At 50.0% G+C, this 24,500-nt stretch overlaps 1 protein-coding gene across 7 annotated transcripts in view; it reads left to right on the top strand.

Annotated features, from left to right (window-relative positions):
- GRIK4 (glutamate ionotropic receptor kainate type subunit 4) overlaps positions 1–24,500 on the top strand; it is a 410,580-nt gene that overhangs the window by 42,516 nt on the left and 343,564 nt on the right. Inside the window, exon 2 of one of the 7 annotated variants that reach the window (XM_059415259.1) lies at positions 6,671–6,856. The exons of the other annotated variants lie outside the window; for them this stretch is intronic. The gene's annotated coding sequence lies outside the window, so the exon portion shown is untranslated. The remainder of the gene's footprint in view (positions 1–6,670; positions 6,857–24,500) is intronic. 7 annotated transcript variants of the gene reach the window in all.

The raw sequence follows: 24,500 nt of genomic DNA, 5'->3' as shown, positions 1-24,500 counted from the left end.
TCCTGGCCGAGGCGGTGACGCTGGGGCAGGCGTGGGAGGACCCACTGCCGAGCCCACGTCATCTGGCCCGCGAGGAGCGCTGTGCTGCGCTCCTGCCAGCAGGCGGAGGGGCCTTGCCGCCCCCGAGCAGGGCCACTGGGCCACCAAGGGAGCGAGGCTTCGCTTGCCTCGCTTGCCTCGTCGCCACCAGCTGCTGACCTCATTAGGGCTGGCATCATGGAGGAGCGGGCGGTTAAAGGACCAGAAGAACTGGAGCTAAGTGGCTGCGAAGAAATTGACAGCCTCCCTGGAAACTCGCTTCCCAATGAGCGGCTGCATCCCTCCTCCTTTAATTAGCAGGAGGGAGCTGGACAAGTTGTTACAACTGCAGGGAAAACGATAAAAGATGGCTTTGTATTAGTGTGGCAAATTTTATTAAACTGAGAGAAAGGGTAACTGAAACATGACAGCCGTGTGTGGAGTGCCTCCTGAATTTGTAATAACCCAATCTTGTTCTGAATCATCCCTGCGTTGGCAAACGGAATATAAAGCATTTAACAGATCCAATATTGTAGGAGGTACAACAGAGAACAGAGGAGTGGGAAAGGACAGGTAGGGGAAGAGGGCCTCCAACCCAGGGCAGCCTTGGCTGGTTAATGAGACTCGAACAGAAATACAGGGTCTGGCTCTGGGGTTTGTCTTATTAATTACTCCTGCCCCCCCTGGCTCGCTCTTACATCCTGGTGTTTCCACTTATAATTCAGAGGTAATATCTGGCCACGAGAGAAAACTTAACTAATAGCACATTAGTTGGTAGAGAATGGACAAAGCCATCTTTTCCTAATGGGAGTAGAAAGACAGGGTGTGCCTGTGGTTATCATTTTGATGATAGACATGTGCGTGAGGCCCAGACAGGTTAAGTCCTACGTCCAGGATTTAGTAAATGGCAAGCTTGGTCTGGCACCTGGGTCCGGCACCTGGGTCCTTCAGAGTCCAAAGTCTGTGCTTTGCCTGCTACCTTAGGTCTCAGATTTCAGCTGACAAATGAAAAGGGGGAAAAGTCATTTGTAGAGGCCCTTGAGTGAGGAATTGTAGCTCTTGAACTCTAGGGGAATATCAAGATCTCCTGATCTAGGCAAGATACTATTTACTCTGCTTTTCAGAAGAAGTGATTCTGCTCCAGAGATGTGAAGCCACTTGTCCAGGGTCACCCAGCCGGGAGGTGACTGAGGAGGGAGACCAGACCACACGTTCCTTCCTACTGAGTAAAGCCTCAGATGTCCAATAATTCCATGCTTATTAAAACAGGGTCTATTTAAGATGATTGCGAGCTGAATCTGGGGACTGAGCCTGACTGACTCCTGCCATTTCCTCTTCTGCCGTCCTCAGTGGAGACAGCAACGTACATCATCGTCTTTCCTGTTGCTCCTCCTGGACTCGAAGGCTGGCATTTAAATCTGACCTCTCCCCTCACTCACATTCTTCCTGCCAAAGACTGAGCTGGACCCTCTTGGGGGTTTCACTTCCCACTCTGGAGTGATTAACATGTCCCTTCTCCCGGCACGCAGAGGAAATGAGCAAAGCACTTCTGTTTGGAAAAAGAGAGAGAGAGAGAGAGAGAGGACAAAAATAAATAACACAACCCCAGGCTCCAGTTTGGGTTTGCAAAGTGGAAAACAAAACAGAACCATTTCCCAGGTACTTTTATGTTATTGCCTCTATAATGTGCCCAAAAATATTTTCCAAGTGATTCATCTACAATCCAATAAGAACAACGGCTGTTGCCATTCGTGGGAAAGAAGCTGGAGAGCATTAGTGAGCCATTTTATTTTATGAAGGGGAAGTGGCACAGGTGTTTGGAGCCATTTGCCTGAGGCTTCGAGGCCGGTGCCCGGGGGCGTCTGTAGCTCCGGGCGGGGCAGCTGGCAGAGGTGCAGGTTGGCTGAGGCACCAAGCAGACAGTACCCCGTGGCTAACTCGGGACAGGGCTACCCAGGCTGGAAGCTTTCAACTTCAGCGCACTGGCCTCTCACCACTCAAAGATCTCTTTGTCGCCTGCCGACTTTCAGAAAGTATCATTAATGGTAATAATTCACATTTGTAAGGGACTTGGTAGTTTTCAGGGCTGCCATTTAGCCATCATCTGGTGTGATCCTGAAACTGAAACAGATACCGTCATCCCCATTTTACAGATGGGAAGACTGAGGCTTTGAAACCTTTAGTGCTTTATTCAGATTAAGAGGCTCCCTTCCCCACAACCTCTCTCTTCCCCTGCTGTTTTTGTATGTCCCTGCCCCTCTTGTGAATGCTGGGGATTTTCTGTTGAATTCTGATGTAGAGCAGGAGGTATGGGCTTCTCTAATGGGTAATGCTGCACAGTGTCCGTCCCTGGGACAAGAAGAAGGCTGTTAACCAAGAAACAGGAGTGGTCAAGGGAACCTCAAGGTGGCAGGGGAGAAACTCTGCCAGGCCCTACTCTGCCAGGCCCTACCCTGAACACAGACATGGAGGAAGCTGGGCATAGGAAATGGTGCTTCTTCAGACAGGTGGGCAGGGCCCAGGAAGGGTAAAGAGGGAAACTCAGAGTGGGTCTAAGGGGACCACCAGAGGCCAGGTTGGATAGATGAGTGACCCTCTTGTTCCTTTCCTCTTCTTATTTCCAGGCTGGTAGAACGGTCTTATTGAATCATTCCAGTCTCATTAGTTGTGCATTTTGGATTAAGGCAAAGGACGGGTTTGCAGCAAAGCAATAGTGAGGGGGACAAGATGAAGCTTAGGGGACAAAGGTCAGGGGAGAAGGAGCCTGCTGCCTGCCTCACTGGAAAACCTCCCTCTCCTGCCAACCACGGAAGGCCAGGGTTTGAGGAATTTGAAACCTAATCGTCCACAACAATGTGAATTTACCTAACACTACTGAACTGCACACTTGAAAATGATTAAGACGGTAAATTGTATTTCATGTAGTTTACCCATAAGAAAAATAACTAGTTGTAAGAACTGCTCATAGTTGATGAGTCAAAGGTTTATGAGGGTTCTGACAACAGACAGTATTTCTCTGCCCTACCTTTTCCTAACCCTTCAGCCTCCCCTCTTCGAAGCAATGGCTTTCAACTTTTTATATCTTTCTTCTGACATTTACATATCTCTAGAGTTCTAAATAATGTGTATGTATCGTTTAGTCTAATGCATCAATTATATTATCTATTGACTTTCTATTTATGCTAATGAGGATTTAGTTCTCTTCTGCTAAGTCCCCTCTGATTCTTACCCTGATGTAGGGTATTTAAATTCTCGTTAAATCAATATTCAGGATTTATACTGCGCCTATTTGACTGTGATTCACAGCTGACAATTATATTATGGTTATGTTTCTTTTCTTTTTCTTTTCCTGACGTTCATAACCTTGTTTTGTTTTGTTTTGTTTTTTGCTTTAATTTTCTCTGTATTTACCAAAAGCCTCTGAGAATAACTTTCCTGAAGGTCAGACTCATCAGACCATCAGTTTGTTCCAACACGTGTCTTGGAGACTTCGCTTTTGGACGTCGCTGTCGTGTCCAGTTGGCTTATGCCTGGGCCTATGGCTCGGCTGTGATCCCCGGATGTTCCCTGCTCTGGTCCCAGGAAATCCCTTTGCCTTTCTGTTAAATACATGCCTTCTTTCCAGGGTCTTGCATCTTCTTTTTTTGGCTTGCTCCATTGTTTGGATGGAGTGCATTTACTGGGAGTTTTTGCAGGTTTGAAAGATGCGCAGTGACCAAAGGCCTGGTGAGGACAGGCCACAGTGTGGCGCTGTACACACTGGACTGGCATGTTCCTCACCTGGGGCACAGCAGCCTCCTCTCCCCTGGGTAGGATCTCCTGCTTTCTGAAGCCCCTGTGGTCTTTCTTCTTATCTCTTCCTCCTGCTGAAGGATTTTGAATTTTAGTAAGGCAGGGCCTTCACCCATGTCCCATTAGTAAGGGACAGAACAGTGACTTGAACCCATCTCCATGGCAAGCATGGCCATCTTGCTTCCACTCTGCCTAGAAAACTTCCCAAGGAAGGCAATGCTTTAGGAGGGGAGGGAGGAGGCAGCGTCCTTCAGCAGGCCAGCCAAGGCCTCCCAGAGACAGCCCCGCAAAGGAACCCATCTCCATGGGTTCAAGTCCAGCATCTTCTTCCAACTGAGCTGTGATCCGTAACCCTTCTACCACAGCAGGACCAGTGCTCCCAGGTCCTTGCCACGCACCAGCCGTCAGGCCTCATGCAACAGACCTCACCTCTAATTCCCTTCCTCTTTACCCAGTTCCATTGTGGATGCATGTCCCCAGCCCCCTGGGCCCCTGCCTGGCCCCTGTCCAGGGAAGGCATGGTCCCCCTGACGTGAAACCCCAGGGGCTATAAGATGACCTGGAGGTTTATCCTTTTCTGGGCTGGTCTGCTTGGTGGAGGGGAATGTGGTTAAAAGGATCAAGGTCTTCCCTGCCTCCTCCCTTCGTCTGTCACACAGCCCTGCTCAGGCCCCTTTGAATTGGCAGGATGTCAGTGGAGGGGATCCCCTGTACGACATGCCTGGTCGCCTTTGCCTGGAAAAACTCAGGTCTGAATCAAACAAGGGAAGGCGTAGCACATTGGGGAGAGAGTCAGGCTCCTCTCCATCAAGTCTGTTGTAACTCAGTAGGTGAGAGCATGTCATGGAAGCAAACAGGGCAGGAGAGCCTGTCCTTTGCGGGGCTGTCTCTGGGAGGCCTTGGCTGGCCTGCTGAAGGACGCTGCCTCCTCCCTCCCCTCCTAAAACATTGCCTTCCTTGGGAAGTTTTCTAGGCAGAGTGGAAGCAAGATGGCCATGCTTGCCTGAAGTCATGCATAAGTAAAATCCACAGATAATTCCCAAGCTCTGCTTTAGCCATTAGTTTTCATCTTTCTTGCCACAAAACCTTTCTCCAAACTGCTAAGGGAGCAATGCTGATTGATTTGTGCCTTTCCCCTTTATGTTTCCTCTGCTCCCTCTGTCTGCTTCTGATGAAGATAGAAATTAGCTATGAAATAACCCAAGTAAGGCCACTTCTTCCGCACGTAGATAGACAAGCAAGAGTCTTCAGTAATCCATAAACTAGATGATCAGGCCCAATGCCATTTACTGTTTACTTATTCATTTATTCATTCTATGCTGTTTACCCTATGCTGTTTACTCATTCATTCATTCACTCCGTGGAATCTTCTTGATTGAAGAACATTCTAGGCTCTGGGGTGATGAAATCATAGCATCTCGCTATCAGAGGTATTTAAAGTGCATTTGCAGGGGCACCTGGGTGGCTCAGTGGGTTAAAGTGCATTTGCAGTAGCGTGACCTCCTACAGACTGTAGTCACCCCAAGGCCATGAACCTGGATGGATTTACTCGTTGGGTATGGGGTCCTCTGGGTCTGGCTTGGACGGCAGGACAGGCCGTTTGCTCAGAGTGAGAGCCCCGTAAGTGTGTGTTGTTGATGGTGATGCTTGGCCAATAACGCTAATCCCACCGTTGTCATCAGGGGATAAATCAGTCCTCGCGTGTATGAGAATTTCCCCTTGAACGTGTTTCCAAGGATGCTCAATCACACGTTTTATGGGTTCCAAGAGCTGAGGCATGATGAAAAGGGCCTTGGCAGTTGGCTGCTGGGGAGAAGTTGAGCAGAAAAGAGGGAGTCCGTGAATTAGAGCCCCGCTGCTCACCCATGCTACCCCGCGGCCGCTGAGGACCCTGGGCCTCCGCTCGGCGATCTTCAGCTCAAGCTTGCGAGTTCTTTGGTGACCGCTCCCCTCTTGTCTCTCTGGGTGGGAGGAGGAGGTAGGCGTGGGGATGGAAAGTTGGCACCAGAGTACGTGGGACTCAGAATGGTTGTGAACAAGTGTGTAAGAGAGCAGAGGAGGACCGGGCAGGGGAGCGGCTGGGACTGGACTTGGACTCAGCAGGCCGTGGTCCTGGCCAACAAAGACCGCATGTGTGTGGCCGTGAGTCGGGAACCAGGGAGCCGCAGAGGTTGAGGGCTTGGGGCTCAGGACCTGCTCCCAGCCCCTTCTGTGTGGAGGTGGCCCAGCCTGACGGCTAAGCCTGTGCTCACACTCCTGCTTCTCAGACTGAGGCCTGGACAGAAGGACAGAAGGACTGCCTCTCAGTCCAAGGCCTGGACATGGCTGATGGCGAGGTCTTGGTACTTCAGCTGACTCTCCTCCACCGACTCAGGGATTGGGGGCGTCACAGCCCTGAGAGCATCTCCTGTGACACATCCTCTCCCCTCCAGGACCAGCCCCAGGGCCTCCAGGACAGAGTCCCCGATGTAAGGTTTAGTTCTTTGTTACATGTTTTCTCTGCAACCTATCTCAAGCTTCTGAGAACAAGTCAGGAATGTCTCCCATCATCCGAGTGTGCCCTAATGTGGGCCAGGCGTGTGACAGGGACTACGCAAGTGCTGGGCGGACAGAGCCGGGGCTGCGCTGCGTGGTTGTGCCAGAACGGATGGGGGACAGTGTCCAGAGATGGTGTCGCCAGGCAGGATGGGCCGTCATGGTTCTGGGTCTTCTTCCAGGGAGGGGAGGCCAAAGGGATGGAGATGATGGCGAGCAAACACTAGAAGGGTGCATGCTCTGCCCCGGGGCCTGTTGGAACGCCTTACACACACAGGTGCCCTCATTTAATCCTTTTTTTTTTTTTTTCTCATTTAATTCTTAGTACAGCCCTATGAGGTGGGTGTTCCGATTACGCCCACTTCACAGATGAGGAACTGGAGACCTGGCTTACTCCCGTGCGCCCTTCACATCTCTTCCTTGGCAAAGGCTCGAATTCCCTCCACCTCCCTGTCACTGCATTCCTTGCTCTTCCTGGCTGTTTGCTTGTCCCGCTTCCCCAGGACTGACCGTAAGTTCTGTTTGCACAGGACAAGGCCTGTCTTGAACCCTTGTGTTGAACCCAACCAGGTGGTTGGTGTGGCGTAGATGCCCAGTGCATGTGTTTGAATGAATGGATGAATGAGTGAATGAACAGACCGCAGGAGTGTCCCTTGGTCTCCACTGACGCGTTCCCCCAGGCTGCAGGCAGGGTGGTTCTTTCTTCTGTGTCTCCCCAAGGGGCCCATGAGCAGAGGGGTGCCCCAGAACCAGGCCCCTCTGTGGAAGCCGTGTTTGTTGAGCACCTACTATGTGCCCAGGTCCATACTGAGTACCAGGGAAGGGGCCCCTGCCGTCAAGGAGTTTCCAGCATCTTCTGTGGAGAAATCCTTTCCTTTGAATCTCTCCTGTGCTGCTCACGAATAGCCCCCACTTCATCTTGTAGGAGTTGTAGGAAGGGACGAATGAGGGCCATTCTCAGCAGCCTTCGCAGCCTCAGAGGACTCTGCCAGGGCCACGCTACCGCCAGCTAGACCAGCCGAAATGATTCGGTCATGCACCTTAATGCTGGGGTCCTTTGCTTGCTTCTTTTTGGGAACGTGAGGCTTTGTTTGTTTGTTTGTTTCAAAATTGGAAGCATGTAAGTTTTCTGCTCAGCCTGTGGCAGACCAGGGGTCTCTTTCCATTTACTGTCTCCAGTCTTGCCTCGCCTCGCCTCGCCTCGCCTCTCCTCTCCTCTGCCTGCCCAGCCACTGCCTTGTACCTGGTGTAATGTTCCCTCCTTATTCCGTGGCTCCTCACAGAATCTGACCTGCATCACATCCCTCTGGGTGCCTGGGTCTTCCCACCATCTTCCACGCTCTCCTTCCCCACTGGGACATTTTTGCAGGAGATGCCAAGGGTTTTCTGCGTGGGGTGTTCTCCTGAGAGTGTGGACGTGTCTCGGCACGTGCCTCACACCCTGCCCCAGGCATAGCTGTATATCCAACTCCAGCTCTTGGCGGGTTCTCTGTCCTTTTCCCTCCAGACACCACAAGTCTCTCTGACCTCCTGCTCGGCACCGCAGGGACATTGGCAGGCCTCGATGTCCTTGTGAACTGCGCAGTAGAAAGCTGCTGAGGGGACCCTGAGCAGAGCTGCTCAAACGTGGTCCCCAGGGCATTCTGCTGCCGCCGGAAAGAGGCAGCTCCTTGTATTTTGAGGCGGCGACCATAGGAAAACAAAGTATGAATGGCCATAATTTCCTGGGCTCCTGAGCAAATTTGTATTTCATTCTGATTATTGAATGTGTTGCCTAATTGTAGCTATAAAAAGAAATAGTCCATCTTCCCCATGAAAGCCTGGTGCTGGCTAATTGTTGTTTAATTAGTTGATTCCAGTGGTCGAGGGGTGAGTGTGGAATTACAATTACAAGTCCTATTATTTCATGGAGATGGCTGAATTAATTAGTGGGACAATAGGATTCCTCATTGTTGACATCTTAAGAATCCACAATAATAACTTTAAGATGGGTTGCAATCATGGAAGTTGGTAATGGATTTGTCTTCTCTGCTGGGTGAGACTGGACTTTAGGAGGACCAAGGCCTCCCTTTCTGTCCCACTCCCAGGGGTTGGATGGGAGTCTGCAGAGGCAGGTGCTCTCAGAGTTTTGGCGGGAGGAAGCAGGGAGGGATCCCACACCTGTGCTTGGCTCTCTCGTGACCTGAGTGGGTGGAGGCCAAGGGTAATGTGAGCTGGGGAAGAGGAGGAGGGAGACGGTCCAGCCAAGAATGTGCAGGGTTTGATTCAAGGTCAATGAAGAACTTTGCTTATAGCTCTGGTGATCACGGACAGCCACGCTGGCCAGGGGCTAGTGGCAGGGCTTTCGGGGAGTCAAGCAGTGACAAGGCCAAGGTCATGCAAGGAGCTCTTGGAACTGGATGGGTCCTCGGGAACCTGTGTTCCCAAAGCTCTTTCTAACTACCAGCCTGCGCTGGGTCAGAGACAAGGTTGGTTCCTGTTTGGTTCCGGATGACCTTCAGCCTTCTGCTTAAAATCTGACCTTAGCTCCTGCTGGGCATGCCCAGGTTGGGGTGGGGAGCTGGGAAGATTCTGCTCCCTCTCCTTCATTGTCATTTTCCGCCCTCTCCCCAGGAGTCACCAGAAGCATCCTCCACTCTGGATATAAAAGAGAAATATTGTACTGTAGCTTCAGCAAGAGAGGTGATAATGAGGATATAGGAGAAACTGTTTATCCAGGTAGTTAATATATGAATCATCCTGAAGGTCACGTGGTAGCTTTCTTTAAAAGAGAGATTCCTACCCTAGCCTCAGCTGCACATGTGGGCACGTGGGCCAGGGTATTGTTCTGCCCGGAATTCTGGATCTTGTTAGAGTTGGAGCCTGGAGACGTGAAGTCTGAGATGGTGGGGTGGGTGGTGGGTGGGCTGTGGCCTCTGAGGAGAGTAGAAGGGGGTGAGATCCTGTGGAAAGCACTGAATGGGGTGATGGAGATCTCTCGGATTTGAAGGACCTTCTCCCTTCAGGTTCTGAAGACAGTTACCCAGTGAGAGCTGGACGGGAGCCCTTTCCGGGTGCTTTGTTCTGGGTGCGCAACTTCCCCTTTCTCCCACCAGTGTCCCACTCTGTTCTTCCAGGGCTAGAGGCCTCCTCCAAGGGGACAGAGGGCCCAGGGTTTCTTGGAAGGCACATCATTAAGATTTAATGGGACATTTCCTGCCAGACAGAGGGATTGTAAAATGCGACTAATTCAGATAGCTAGGGGAGCACAGAGTCATTTCGCCTGTCGGCTCGCAAAGGCCAGACATGAAATTATGCCAGTCCCCTGCTCTCTTCTCTCCAGCCCTCCCCACCTCACCCCTGGGCTGCAGCTGCGCTGCTCCCGGAGCAGCTCCTGGACAGTGGCCCACCCCACCGGCGGCCGGGTGTGCCGCACAGCCCGCAGAGGGTAGTTAGCAGCACTGGGAGCTTAATGAGGAATGCCACACCAGGCAGGGTCCAGGCAGCCACAAGCCCCTGTGCAGGGCACACGCTCCTTGGCTCACGCCCTGGGGACTCCAGCCACAGCCCAGGCAATCTTTTGATTCCCCTGCAGTGGGTTTTCCGGAGCCTGATCTGTGAGGATCCTATCCCTTTGGCAGAGGGAGCTGAACAGCTGAAGGAAGGGAGTTGGAGAAGGGGATGCGGTATGTGTGTGCATGTGTGTGTGCATGCGCCTGCGAGAGACAAAGGATCAGAGACAGACAGACAAAGGAAGAGAGAGGGGCCAGAGCGGGAGAAGGAGAGAAATAAGAGTGTGTGGGGGGGCGGAGTAGAAGGGCAGCGGTTGCCTTCCCCAGGGCAGGATCATTTGGTCAAGGCTGGTCTCATCTGTGAGTCTATACCCACAGGAGCCTAGAAATGAGAACAAGGAGGGACAGAGAACAAGGAGTCCCACAGTCCTCTGGGGATCTCTGCTCTGTACCTTCACTCTCGGGAGAAGAACATGCTGGATTAGATTCCCAGGAACCCCGAGAGAGGCGGGAGTTTAGAGCTGCCCATAGGCATAAGGTGGAAACACCTCTAGAGGTGGCCTCCAGAAGGCTCTGCCTCTTACAGCGGGTGTGACCTCTCTGAGGTCATGTAAATGAGAGGCTGCTGTTGCCAACCTCACAGGGTCGTCATGGGTATTCATGAGACAACACAGCCAGAACTTCTGGGATATACCAGTAAGCTGATGTTAGCCACCTTCCCTCCCTTCTGTGAAAGAGGTGCCTAAGGCAATGTCAGACACAGGCTCGGCTCTCCTCGCAACCTGGTGTCATCAGCCTTTGGGACCCGAGGACCATTCAGGAGCTGCCCAGCAAGACATGGGGCTCGGCCCGACCTGCCAGCTGGCCCCTACCCTGCCTGTCACGTATCCCTTGCTTTCTTGCATGGCCCAACTTTGCCCATCCCCACAGGTACCCCAAGTGAGAGGTTTGCTAATGCCGCTAGCTTGCTGGTGGCTGGGTTTGAGCCCAGCCTCAAGTTCTGGGCTAGTTACTCCGTCCAGAGTGGGGCTGAGGGTAGGCCATCTCTTGGGCAGTGCCGGGCCTCCCTTGTGTCTGCAGCTCAGAGGCACACTCCTTCCTGAGGACACAGCATTTGTGGCATACCTACTTTGTACCGGGCCCTGCCCCTAGCACCGAGGATTCCACAGAGGCTAAGGCTGGTGTGATGACTGGCTGTGAATGAAGATGATCAAGATGTGATAAATGTCATGACGAAATGAAAACCCCAGAACAGTTGAGGTATGGGGGGTTTTTGGGGGACCTGAGGGGGCATCCTTCTGAGGTGACGTTCTTCTGCTCAGATGTGGAGGGTCAGAAGGAGCTGTCCACATAGGTCAAGCCAGAGCCTTCTGGGTGAGGGGAATTAGGCTGGAGCAAAATCCCCCATGTGGGGCATACTTGGTGTCCTCGAGAGACAGAAAGATGGCCAGAGTGGCTGGCTCATGGCAGACGAAGGGAGGCTGTGTGGCGGGGCCAGAGCTCTAGGCATGGCCTTGAGGGCTGGGCAAGAATTTGGATTTTACTCTCAAATGAGACAAGAAGACAGCAGAGTTTGAAGTAGGGAGTGACACAGTCTGATTTATATTTGAAAAAAGTGATACTGACTGCCCTTTAAGAATAAATTATAGGGGAGGAAGAATTAAGAAGCGACATATAATAGGCTGGCTTCGAGCTGATGGTGCCTTGGACGGAGGGCAGCCCTGGCAACAGCATAAGTCTGTTGGGTGGGATCCAGATATATGTGCTTCCCTTTTCTGAGGAAGGTACACTTCATGTACATTAAAATGCACTATGTAACGCGAAGTTCTATGAATTTTGACAAAGGTGCACACTGTGTGACCAGAGCCACTCAAGATACGGAACGATCCCCTCAACTCACAAATTCCCCTGTGCCTGTTGTCAGCCCCTCCTCCCACCTCCTCCCCCAGGCCCACCACTGATCTGGTTTTGTTCCTGTGGGTTTGCCTTTTCCAAAAAAGTCATGTAAATGGAATCATACGGTACATGGCTTTTGGAGTCTTTGCCCAATCCATTCCTTCTCTTCATGCAATGCATCCGAGAGCACTCTTTGTTACTGCTGGGTAGTATTCTGTTCTATGAAAATACCAGTTTATTCATTCACCTCTTGAAGGACATTCAGGCAGTGTTTCATGTTTGACAATGTCAGGTAAACCCTCGAGTACAGGTTTTTATGTGAGTATAAGTTTTGACTTCACCTGGGTCAACCCCAAGGAGCGGAATTGCTGGGTCATCCAGTAAATGTAGGTGTCACTTCATCAGAAACCACAACCTGTTTTCCAAGGTAACATTTTGCATCCGCACTTAGCAATGGATGAGAATTCTAGTTGCTCTGAATCCTTGCCAACACTTGGTATTGTCTTTTTTTAAAAAAAAATAAAATGTTTTCCTCCATTCTAATAGATACATAGCAATATCTCCTTATGCTTTTAATTTGCATGTCCCCAAACGCGAATGATGTAAGTATGTTTTCATCTGCTCATTTGCAATCCCTCTATCTTCTTGGGTAAATTATCTAAGTCTTTTGTACATTTTAAAAATATATTTTAATTATTTGACAGACAGAAATCACAAGTAGGCAGAGAGGCAGCAGAGAGAGAGAGAGAGGGAAGTTGGGTCCCTGCTGAGCAGAGAGCCCGATGTGGGGCTTGATCCCAGGACCCTAGGATCACGACCTGAGCCAAAGGCAGAGGCTTTAAACCACTGAGCCAGCCAGGCTGCCCTCTTTTGTACATTTTTGTATTGCTTGTTACTTTTCTTATTATTGAATTTTGTGAGTTCTGTACATATTCTGGATGTACGTTCTTTATCAGAACTGCGATTGGCACAGGTTCTCTCCCACTCTGTGGCTTATCCTTCCTCTCATGCGTACTCATTCTTGCTTGCTCTCTCTTAAATCATAAGACCAAGGATATTTATGAAAATAGAACAAAGACTAAAACAAGCATAATTCTTTTATCACAGACCAATCCTCTGTTGTTCAGAGTGTGGTTTCAGAAGACAGCCTCTATGAGAATCTTACCTTGATGGACTAGATTTTGTGTTTCTATGTTTTTTAATTATAGTAAAATACACAGAGCACAAATTTAGTATCATAGCCATTTTTAAGTGTATGGTCCCGTAACATTAAATACAGGTACGTTATTATAACCAGCCTCTAGGGCACTTTTCACCGTTCAGAACTGAAATCTTCACCCGTAAAGCAACAGCTCTGTATTTCCTACTCCTCCAGGCCCAGGTGATGACTATTCTTTCTGCCTCTCTGAATCTGGCTACTCGTTAAGTGGAATCATACAATATTTATCCTTTTGCGAGTAGCTTATTTAACCGAAGATAGTGTCCTCACGGTTCATCCATGTTACAGCCTGTGACAGATTTTCTTTCTTTTTTTAAGGCTAAATGATGTTCTAGGGTATGTAGATGCCACCTTTCCTTTATCCATTCGTGTGTCAGTGGACATCTGATTGGCTTACACTTTTTGAAGATTTTTATTCATTTATTAGAGAGAGTGCATGTGCACACATGCGAGAGAAGGGGGAGAGGGAGAGGGAAAGAATCTTAAATAGACTCCCTGCTGAGTGCAGAGTCCTGACATGGGGCTTATGACCCTGACTGAGCTCATGACCTGAGCCAAAACCAAGAGTTGGACACTTAAGTGACTGAGCCCCTCTAGGAGCCCCTTGCTTATACTTTTTGATTGTTGTGATTAATGCTGCTATAAAATTGGGTGTAAGCATATCTCTTTGAGATCCTGCTTTCAACTGCTCTATATTCTTTTCATTCTTTGGACAGTGCCTTTTGAAGAGCGGAAGTTTGGGGTGCCTGGGTGGCTCACTGGGTTAAGCCTCTGCCTTCGGCTCAGGTCATGATCTCAGGGTTCTGGGATCAAGCCCTGCCTCGGGCTCTCTGCTCAGCAGGGAGCCTGCTTCTCCCTTTCCTCTGCCTGCCTCTCTGCCTACCTGTGATCCCTCTCTCTCTGAAATAAATACATAAAATCTTGAAAAGCAGAAGTCCTTAATTTGATAAAGTCTAATTTGTCAGTTTTTTCTTTTATGGATTGTGCTTTGGTATTGTGTCTGAGTACTCATTGCCTGATCCAAGGTCACAAATATTTCCTCCTACAATTTCTTCTAAGAATTTTATAATTTTATTTTATTTTATTTTTTAAAGATTTCACTTATTTATTTGACAGAGAGAGATCAGAAGTAGGCAGAGAGGCAGGCAGAGAGAGTGAGAGGGAAGCAGGCTCCCCACCGAGCAGAGAGCCCGATGCGGAACTCGACTCCAGGACCCCGGGATCATGACCTGAGCCTAAGGCAGCGGCCCAACCCACTGAGCCACCCAGGCGCCCCTAGAAATTTTGTAATTTTAGATCTGATTGTTTGGTTCATGATCCATTTAGAGGTATTTTTAAAAATATGGTGAGGGGTAAGGGTTAAGGGTTTTTTTGTTCATTTGTTCGTATTTTGTTTTGTTTTGCAAGTGGATAACCGGTTGTTTTAGGACTGTTTGTTGAAAAGACTACCCTTCCTCCACTGAATGACTTTTACATTAGATAGGTTTTTGAGCTAGGATTGATAGGACTTATGTTTGGGTGTGGAACACGAGGGAGAAAGAGGAATAAAGGTTGACTGAGTTTTGGCTCAAGCATCTGGTAGGATTATGGTGCCATTTTCCAAGATGGGGGAACTTAAAGGAGAACAAGTTTGGGAGTTGAGAGTTATGCTTTGGAAAAGCCCATGAGGCATAAGAGCATTTGGCAAGGAGACAGCTGACAAAGGAGTCTGGAGTTCAGGGCAGAAGTAAAGGCTGGAGATACAAATTTTGCAAGTCACTGGTGCAGAGAGACAGGTAAGCCAACACTGAGAGTGCCATGTGCTGAGTGTAGCAATAGAGCTTTGTGCGAGGGGGGCAGGGCTCTGGGGCAAAGAGTAAGGGCGGGAGCACGGAAGGGGCTTCAAGGGGGCCAGGTGAGTGGGTCTTAATGAGCGAGTGGGAGAGAGGACCTGGGGCATGGCACTCCCGGGGAAGGATCAGAATGTGCACAGGTGTAGGAGTATGAAGCGCGGGGGTCTTAGGGAACCTGCAGCGTTTGGAGCAGCCAGAGGAAAGGCACGATCGGGAGGATGGGGCGGGGCTGAGTCTGGGAGAAGACAAGGCCAACTCAGGAAGAGCTGCTGTGTAGAGAGAAGAGTTTAAACTTCCTCATGGAGACCCAGGGTGAAGCAGTGACAGACTTTCTGCGAGGTCATGACCATATGCCTCTGCCCTCACATGTCTGTTTCAGACAAATAACCAGGGCCCTGGTGACAAGTGGGGACCTGGAGAGAGGAAGGGGGAAGGTCAGGGAGGAGGAGTTGGGTGCCTACGACAAGCTGATGTGTGCACTTGGCAGTGGTGGGAGGGATGGGAGGTTAGAGGGGCAGTGAGGACATTTAGGGCAAGTGCCCTCCTCTCTTAGGGCTCCCTCCTTCTGCACTACAAGCCAGTCTACCCTTCTTCTGACCTGTGGAGTGTGTTTGTCCCTCGGGATCCCTGATTAGATCAAACCCCACAATGTAGATGGTTCTCTGTGCTTTGCGATCCTGATGTGCGGTTAAAATCAAGGCACCTGCTCATTCCTGTCCACTCAGGCCGGGCAGCGAGGGGGGACCAGAGCCAGGCCTCCAGTGGACGGCGGCTGGGTCTGATCCTTCATCCATCGGCCTAATCAGACCCTGTCTGTCCTGACAGGAATACAGATGTGATGCTTCTTTTTCACTCTGTCTGAAATTGCTTTGTAATAACAGTAGGAGTTAGAGAGGCATTTTTATTGATTAAACAATCGAGGCGATCTGTCTTTACAAAACTGAAAATACAGAGGTGTCTCTTTCTCCCTCTGTATACATTACACATGCTTATTTATTAGTGGCAACAGTCTCTGCTTATAATCAAGCTGATGTTTATGATGGGCGCTGCTTTACCACGCCAGGCCGAGATGGTATAATGGGAACTGGAGTGAAAAGAAGCCTAATGAAATGACACTGACAATCACGGGTGAGAGGCCCCCGGGGAAGGCAGCGCGGCGGGGATGAGCGGTTGGAGGGAACCATGGAGCCATTTTGATGCAGAAAAAAGGATTCTCATAATGTCACATGGACAGAACAACAGGGCTTTGGATCGGACGCCTCAAGGTTTGAATCCTAGCTCTGCCATTTATTGCGTGTGTCACCTGGGAGAAGCTACTAAAAGTCTCTGTCACCCAAAATGGGGATAATGATGTTAATAGGATGGCATATGCGAATCACTTAACACAGTGTTAGACCTGTGGAATTAGTACCTCGATCTTTCCAGAATGGGGTTCTAGGTAGGGCTGGGTGTGTTTGGTTTGGTAACTTGGGTAGTGAGCAAGTTCAGAGCTGCTCAGAATTAAAGTTCAGGCCCAGCTCATTCATCTTAGATCCTGCTTGCAAGGCTGGCCTGCCCTCTGGAGCCTGCTGGGTTCCTGGGCCAGGTGCTGGTTAGCTGTGGTGCTAGGGGAGTCTTCCGGGGGAGGGAGCAGGCCGAGGGAGGTGGGTGAGTCACCTTTCCAGTCGAGGGGGTGGAGCGTGGCCTTGTTGGACAAGGAGGCTGCTGCTGGAGCAACTGGCTGCATCTAAGAGATCTTTCTAATTCCAAACTGATATGGTGTAATTGTTCCAGCCCTGCAGGGCTCTGTAGGAAAACCGCTGGCAGTCGCTTGGCTGCTGGGTTTGCTAAATCGTTTTCCTGAATTCAGTTTATCATCCTCGATTGTGAGCCTCGGCACACAGACCAGGGGCCTGCAGGCTCAGGAGGGCAGGTGGCTGGAGGTGAGCGAAACAGATGTTTGGAGTAGCTATCTCTGCTCGTGGGCTGGATTTGGCCTGCTCTTGGGGATACCCAGAATCCAGAGGGAGGTGAAATAACTTAGGTGGGGTTCTCTGCATGCTTCTGGTCCTCAGGCTTCTGGGTGCTTGGATTTGGGGTCTCTTGGGGCAGGAGCTTCTTGCAGCATGATGTTCTTGGTGTTAAAATGTTAGGGTGAGGTGACCACCCTGCCAGTCAACTGCCTTCCTTACTGCCTGGCAACTGATCAGTAATTGCAAACCTGGTACCCGCTGTGTGTACGCACCAAAGGGGATAGGGTTTCCCTGGAGTGGGTGGCGGCAAGCATTGTATAAAGTCTTCATGGGCTCGTCTGGAGTAGGTTTTCAGAGGTCAGGGAGTTACTGTGAATTAACTAACCTAGTGAGGAAGGTCTTACAGCAGGAGTGGGGTTTGCAGGATTCAGTCTGCAGGGTGGTCTGGGAGGCATTTCAGAAGGTCAAGGGTAGAAGCCAAGGTCAAAGTGTCTGGAATAATGAATGGAAGAGTTTGGTGTAAGGGAAGAGTAGGGCCAGTGTTCTCAACATTTTGGCTCAGATGATTCTTTGTTATGGGGGCTGCCCTGGCATTGTAGCATACTTAGCAGCATCTCTGGTCTCTACCTACGAGATGCCAGTCATACCAAACCCCTGAGCCCCCAAGTTGTGAAAACCAAATATGTCTCCAGACTTGTCAGACATGTGTGCAAAGTTGCACCCCTGTTGAGAACTGTTGGTGTAGGGGATAATGAGAGATAAGAGCGAAACATTGGCCGGGCCTTCTGGAAGGGCCTTGGGTTTCTTGTTAACATTGGGATTTCAGCTCAACAACAACAAAAAAATCAACCTGGTTAAAAAATGGGCAAAAGACTTGAATAGGCATTTCGCCAAAGATGAAGGACCAATAAGCATATCAAAAGGTGTTTGATGTCACTAATCATCGGAAGTATGATCAAAACCACAATGAGGTATCACTTCACACTCATTGGGATGGCTACTATGAGAAAAATAAAATAAGTGTTGATAGGGATATGGAGTTGTACACCATTGGTATACCACTGTGGGAAAACAGTATGGCAGCTCTTCGGAAAATTGAAAGTAGACTTACTATATGATTTAGAAATCCCACTTTTGGGTGTAGATCCAAAATAATTGAAAGCAGGTTTTGAAGAGATATTTGCACACCTGTGTTCATAGCAGCTCTCTTCAGAATAGCCAAGAGGTAGAGGCAAACCACATGTCTATTGATGGATGAATTAATAAACAAAATGTAGCCTATGCATGGAATGGAATATTATTTGGCCTTAAAAAAGGACAAACTGTCTCATGCTACAACATGAATGAGCCTTGAGGATGTTTTGCTAAAGCCAGTCATAGAAGGATAAATATGGTATGATTCCACTCATATGAGGCATATAGTCAAGTTCCTAGACAGTGGTTACTCGGGACTGGGGAGAAGGGGCAAAAAGGAGTTGTTTATGGGTATAGAGTTTCAGTTCTGCAAGAAGAAAAGATTCTGGGGATCTGTGTCGCAACAATGCAAATATACTTAACACGACTCAACTGTGTGCCTATCATGGTTAGGACGGTAAGTTCTATGATATGTATTTTTTAACACCATAACAAAAATTAAAGGGAGTTGGGACTTTCTTCTGGAAGTAATGGGGAGATACAGGTAGATGATTCAGAGAGGTTTTGCTGTGCAACCGTCTTCAGCATTCTTCTCCAGAACCTTTCACCTCTCCAGTATGAAACTCTGTACCCATTAGATACTAACTCCCATGCCTCCCTCCCCCAGGCCTTGGAGTCACCATTCTGCTCCAACTCGATAAATTTGACTGCTCTAGCTACCTCATAGGAGTGGAATCGTACAATATGTGCCCTTTCGTTTCTGGCTTATTTCACTTAGCATAATGCCTTCAAGTTCCTCCCTTTAAAAAACTGAATAATATTCCATTGTGTGGACATTTTGTTTATCCATTTATCTATTGATGGACCACCAAGAGCTTTTGCTCAGTTCCAAACTCCCTTTCCTGCCAAGGGTCCCCAAAGACAGACGCAGTGTGGGGCCCAGTGGGATGGTAATCTGAATGCAGCGGGGAGGCCAAGCGGAAGCCAATGCTTGTTCAACAGCTTGCATTGGAGCCCAAGAGTGACCCCTATCTGGTTATACTACCTTAGTGGTCCTCAGACTTTACCAAGTACCCCTGTCATGAAGAGGACTGGTGAAAACACAGGCTGCTGGGCCCAGCCCCACAGTTTCTTATTCAGGAGAGAGTCAGAAAATTTGCATATTTATCGAGTTCCCAGGTAATATGTACACTGCTGGTCTGGGAGAGCCACTGTACTATATAATTTTAACTCATTGCCCAGGCCAGACAAAACAGTTTGTAGGCTATCGGTGTTCAGTGCCTGGCCTCTTCCTAGCAGAGCTCAAAATCCTCCCCTTAACCCTGACTTCTGAATAGTGAAGACCTGTCTAGGAAGGGCTTGACAGATTGGAGACACCTGCTTTTGGCCGAGGATAAAGTCTCCGGAACTCCTATTGGCTTAGCCACTGGAACATTCTCAGTGCTGACTACCCCATTCTCTTGAGCCTCTTGAATTAGGCGCAGCTGCTGGAGGACAGTGCTCAGAATGTCTGAAAAAAAATGCCAGAGGCATTGAGCCTTTGACCTTTTAACGTTGGGAGCATTTCTTGTATGCACTCCCTGCCTGCAGGAGGATCTCAGAAGACAAAACATGACCCTTCCCATAGAGGATCCCCTTGGGCCTCTCACTGCCCTCCTGCCAGCCTCGCCTCTTTGTCCACAATCAAGGCTCTCCTCAGCAGGGCAGAGCGCATTGGTCTCTTTTAATATATATTTAAAAGGTATTGATAGCCTAAAGGGCCGGAGGGACCCATACACAGCCCTGCCTGGGCAGCTGGCATTTTCAGATGTAAGCTTCCGCCTCCTTCACTCCTGAAAGGTAAGAGCAGGAAGGGGCCTCAAAAGTCATTCTACCTAAACCCCCAAGGCCAGAGAGGGAGGTAAGGGTCACAGGGTCATGCAGCCAAAGGGGGGACAGAGCTGGCTCTGGACCCTGGTCTTTCTTACTGATGCATCTTGCCAATTCAAGGACGTACCTATACTGAAGGTCAGGGTCTGGGGCCAGGAGGTTTCAGTGGCCTTTCCATCCATAAAAGAATAATTCCCATTGGCCTTCTCTTCTTTCTCTCTAGTGTTTCAGCTCCACCCAGTCGTCTGCCCCTTACCCTGCTCCTGATTCTTCTCAGTTGGCCTGCCCTTACCCACAGGCCTCAGCACCAGAGTTCTTGGGTTCACCTGGCCTGGGCTGAGCATTTCCTCACAGCCTCAGACTTTGTCTTTTCCGGGGAGAGAGTGAAATCATCCTGTAGTTTCTGCCTTCCTCCCCAGAAGGGGTCCTTGGCTGTGTGGATCAGCCCGGTGGCCTGGATCTCTGGTCCCAGACGAATTCTTGTATGGATTCCCTGCATCCTGATGTCCGGGGACTACCTGCTGCTGCCTGGTGGTTATCACCTCGCTGCTGTTTTTCTAGGCTGTGCACAGGGCCTGACATATGATTGGCACTCAGTCTGATTGTAGAGGGATAGTGGATGCACACATAGGCTTCGTTCCTTCCCTTGAGTTGGATTCGGGTCTCAGGAACTCCAAGCCTGACCATACAGTGACTCAGACACGACTGAGTGACCCATGTCCGTGGGATCTTAGGCCCTTCGTGCCACAGGGTCGCTTTTCTCCAGGCCCATCTAACCTTTATTTGGGGAGTACCTACCAATGCCAGGCACCTGCTAGGCCGTTTATGTACGTTATTGATTTTCTCAGCAGCCCTGGAGGTAGGTATCGCTGTCTTTATTTTACAGTCTGGTTAAATGAAGATGTTGAGAGGTTAAGGAGCTTTTAAGAGCCTTGCCTTAACTCGTCCTCAGCTCTCTCTCTCCCTCCCTTCCTTGGCTTTCTGTTGCCTGACCCTGACCTAAGCCTTGAGACAGTCCCACATTGTGCTGGTAATTGCTAAGAGGCGGTGCGTTCAGCGGTTAAGTCACAAGAGCTCTGGCTTGTCCACGCGCGTCCTTCTTGTCTGGAGGGGTAAACTGAGGCAAGTCATCACACTTGGGGGATCCAGCCGTATCTGAGGACCAGCTCTCTCCTCCTCCTTCCCAAGCCTCCAGCTGGGCTCTGGCAGGTGGGCCTGGGCACAACTGGGCCCCCTGCTGGGCAAGGGCGCTAATGCATCCGAACAACTCTTCAACTCCAAGTCACTTTTCCCCGTCCTCTTGGTACGGTCTCACGGTAGCCAGAGCACTGATCGTGTCAGGGGTTTAGATGAACAACATGTTGGAAGGGTGAACCCAGATAATCGGGCTGCACCCCGTACCCCCTTCTGCTCCTCCCTCCCTCCCCTCCGCTGCCCCCTCTTCTTGGGAGTTCCGTGGGTCAGGACACTCACACACAACTCTCCGCTGTCTTCATCCCATGCGGCCGTGGTGTTTGCCTCTGGACTGAGGCTCACAGACACCCATCTTTGGTGCCAGCAAAGGGCTATGCTTTTGTTTTGCTGGGCTGTACAGTTCCTGAGCTGGGTCTCTTTTTGAGCTCCCCTCCTCATCTGTATTTGCCGGCACAGGAGCTCTTCTTCCCATCAGATGAGTCAGGGGAGAGATCTTGGAAGAGTAATTAATTTGAGCAGATGTGTGTCAGTGTCCCAGGAAATAAGAGCTATGGGTACAAGCCACCTCTGGGCTGCTCTGACCACGAGCTCCGGGAACAGGTGGGCCTCTCTTTAGGAAAACCCACGAGGTCAAGGCCGTTGGTGTTACCAAAAGACCCATCACTTTACTGAAGTCTTTGCTGCTACTTTCTTTAAAATCGAAGCTCTTTTAGTTTATGTAAGTGGTTTACAGGTCATTAGGTACTTGACAGAGGGGCTTTAGGGACAGGAAAACTTTATGTTCGAGCTTAAGAACCCGGTGCCAATTACACATCTTTTAGAGATGAAGATGAAGCATCTCAGAAATTGTATGTAAGCCCTGGGGGCCACGCTGTCTGGCTCAGACGGGGCTCCCCACAAACTTTCAGAGATGGTAGGCAGGGATTCCTACAGAAAGGTCCCTGTTTCTCTTCAGGGATGAATTCTGCGCCCCTCTCCCGACCGATCCCCTACTCAAGGCTCCACCCCCTTGGCTGTCGGGGGAGATCACCGGACTGAAAAATCAGAGTTCAGTTCATAACCTTTGAAGATTTACTATCTTATGCTTTTGTCTAGTGGACTCCCTTTCTGCACCCCAAAGCTCCCTTTCTTACTTTCTCTCAGTTGGGACCTCCCTGCTCTGCCCAGCGCCCTCAGGCTGAGCTCAGCATCGCACCCTGGAGCTGGAGGCGGACCCGGAAGGTCTGGGATGGAGCGTCCTCCTCTCCCCACCGAGACCTGCAAGCCTGCAGCTCTCACACAGCCCAGCCAGAGCTCCGAGGGCGGGGCCTCCCGTGTGTGCTCTGGATCCCCGCCTGTCCCCTTCTCGCCCACCTCCCCGCCGAGATGGGTCCAGCAGCATATGGGGGCGTGCCCTCTTATGGGTCATCTCGGAGAAAGCCACCTGCCACTGCCTACTGAGACACTGAGCTCCAGCTCAGCTCCTTTTCTTGGCCCAGTGACTGAGAACAATGTGGGCACACTCAGTCCCCACTCCTTCACACCCCCCCCCACCAGTCACTCTCCTGTCCACTTCAGTCTGGTCTCTGTCCCTACTGCTCTGCCCCCCACCTCCCAGCTTGGGGAGGCCACTGGTAGCTTTCACGTGGCCCGGTCCTGTGGACACTGCTCATCTTGGCTTCTCAACAGCAGGTAACACCCTCTTCTGCTTGGAGACCCTTTCTCCAGGCTCTGGACAGGATACTCCCCTGGCACCCTTCCCACCCCCTCTGCTTGTTCTTCCTTTACTCTTGTCTAAATATTGGGGCATCCCCAGTGTTGGCCCCAGGCCTTCTCCTCTGTCCTCACTTCTGCGCCCTGTGGTCTTGCCAGGTAAGCTCACTGGTCGCCAAGCATTAAATACATTAGATACATTAAATACTATCCAGTGATGACTTCCAGAGTTCTCTCTTGATCTCTGGTCTTGCAATTCTATCTGTGTACTCGAATTTTCCATCTGAATGTCCTGCAGGTATTACAAACATATATATGTAAAAACCTAACAACCCAAACTCTTGATTTCTTTTTCCAGATCTCTGTCTCCCTAAATCTTCCTCATCTCAGTAAATGACATCCACCACTTTGCAAGGCCAGAAACATGGGAGTCAGCCCTGATTTCTCCTGTCTCAGCTCACATCTCCTGTCCCACGAAGTCCTGCCAGTGTACTGCCCCTTGTGTCTCATATTTATACCCCTCTCTCCATGCACCCTGCCACCTACCAGCTGAGGCCTCCATCATCTCTGACCTAGGACCATAGCTTTCGGATTGATCTCTCTGCTTCCATTTTTGCTTCCTGGTCTTCACAGAACATGGCATTTTAAAAACATAAGATGTCGCATGTTACTCCTCTGCTTCCAACCCTTCAGTGGTTTTAAGGATAATGAATAAAATCCTAACTCCTTGCTGTGCCTTATAAGGCTCTGTGTGATCCGGCCATCCATGAGATTATCTAGCCTTAGCTTATATGCTCTTCTTGATTGGTTGTCCTGCCTACAACCCTTCCTCCCACCCTCCATTATAGCAGAGGCCCGATTGTGTTCAGACTGGGAGAATTTTTCGTGAAAGAGCTGGTGTAATTTCTAGGGGGAGACAAGCCCTTCCCCCTTCCCCCTCTACTCCAGGAGGTGACCCTGGTGAATCTGAGCTCATCACGGGATGCTGCGACTCCGTGGCCAGTGACTGGCTTCAGGGTGGGTGTGCGACTGGTTCTGTGCCTTAGGACTTTAGAAGTGTCTGCTGGCCATGTGTAGGAAGGTTGTGTTGCCCTCATGAGAGAGTTGTACATAGGGGTGATGCCTCTAGGGTACCCTTGCTGCATTTCAGATGTTGGGTGAGGATGTGGTTCTGGACACCATGAGGGGGGACGCTGCCAACACTGAGGGTGGCAGACGACGGGGGCTGGTCCTCAAAGACATGGATGAATGGCAGAATCTACCCTGTGATCTACTATCTCCCTTAAGTGGGATAATAGATGTCTTTATGGTTCCGGTCACTTTTTTAGGAAGACTTCTGTTGCTTGTAATTGACCCTGTCCTCGCTGATATTCTTCCTCTTCTCACTGTGTCTCACCCTCATTGCCCTGTCAGCCCTTGGACAGGCCAAGCTCTCTCCTGCCCCAGGACATTTGCACATACTGTCCCCTCTGTTTAGAGCCTCTCCACCTGCTTTTCCCACAGCCACTGTTGGTCCATCCTTGGGTCTCTCATCGTTCTCACGTCATGGCTTCTTGCCCCTATTATTTTCTTTGCTGATACTCTGATTAGACTCATTTGTAGCTTCTAGAGCATTTTTTAAAAAAAGATTTTATTTATTTGACAGACAGAGATCACAAGTAGGCAGAGGCAGGCAGAGAGAGAGGAAGAGAAGCAGGCTCCCTGCTGAGTGGAGAGCCCGATGCAGGGCTCCATCCCAGCACCCTGAGACCATGACCTGAGCCGAAGACATAGGCTTTAACCCACTGAGCCACTCAGGTGCCCCAGAGCACTTTTTATTTTATTTTATTTTTTAAAAAGATTTTTATTTGTTTATTTGACAGAGAGAGATCACAAG

The sequence above is a fragment of the Mustela nigripes genome, chromosome 1, assembly GCF_022355385.1.
Source record: "Mustela nigripes isolate SB6536 chromosome 1, MUSNIG.SB6536, whole genome shotgun sequence".
NCBI lineage: Eukaryota > Metazoa > Chordata > Mammalia > Carnivora > Mustelidae > Mustela > Mustela nigripes.
The sequence above is the reverse complement of the archived record's forward strand: the minus strand, read 5'-3'. Positions and strand labels throughout refer to the sequence as shown.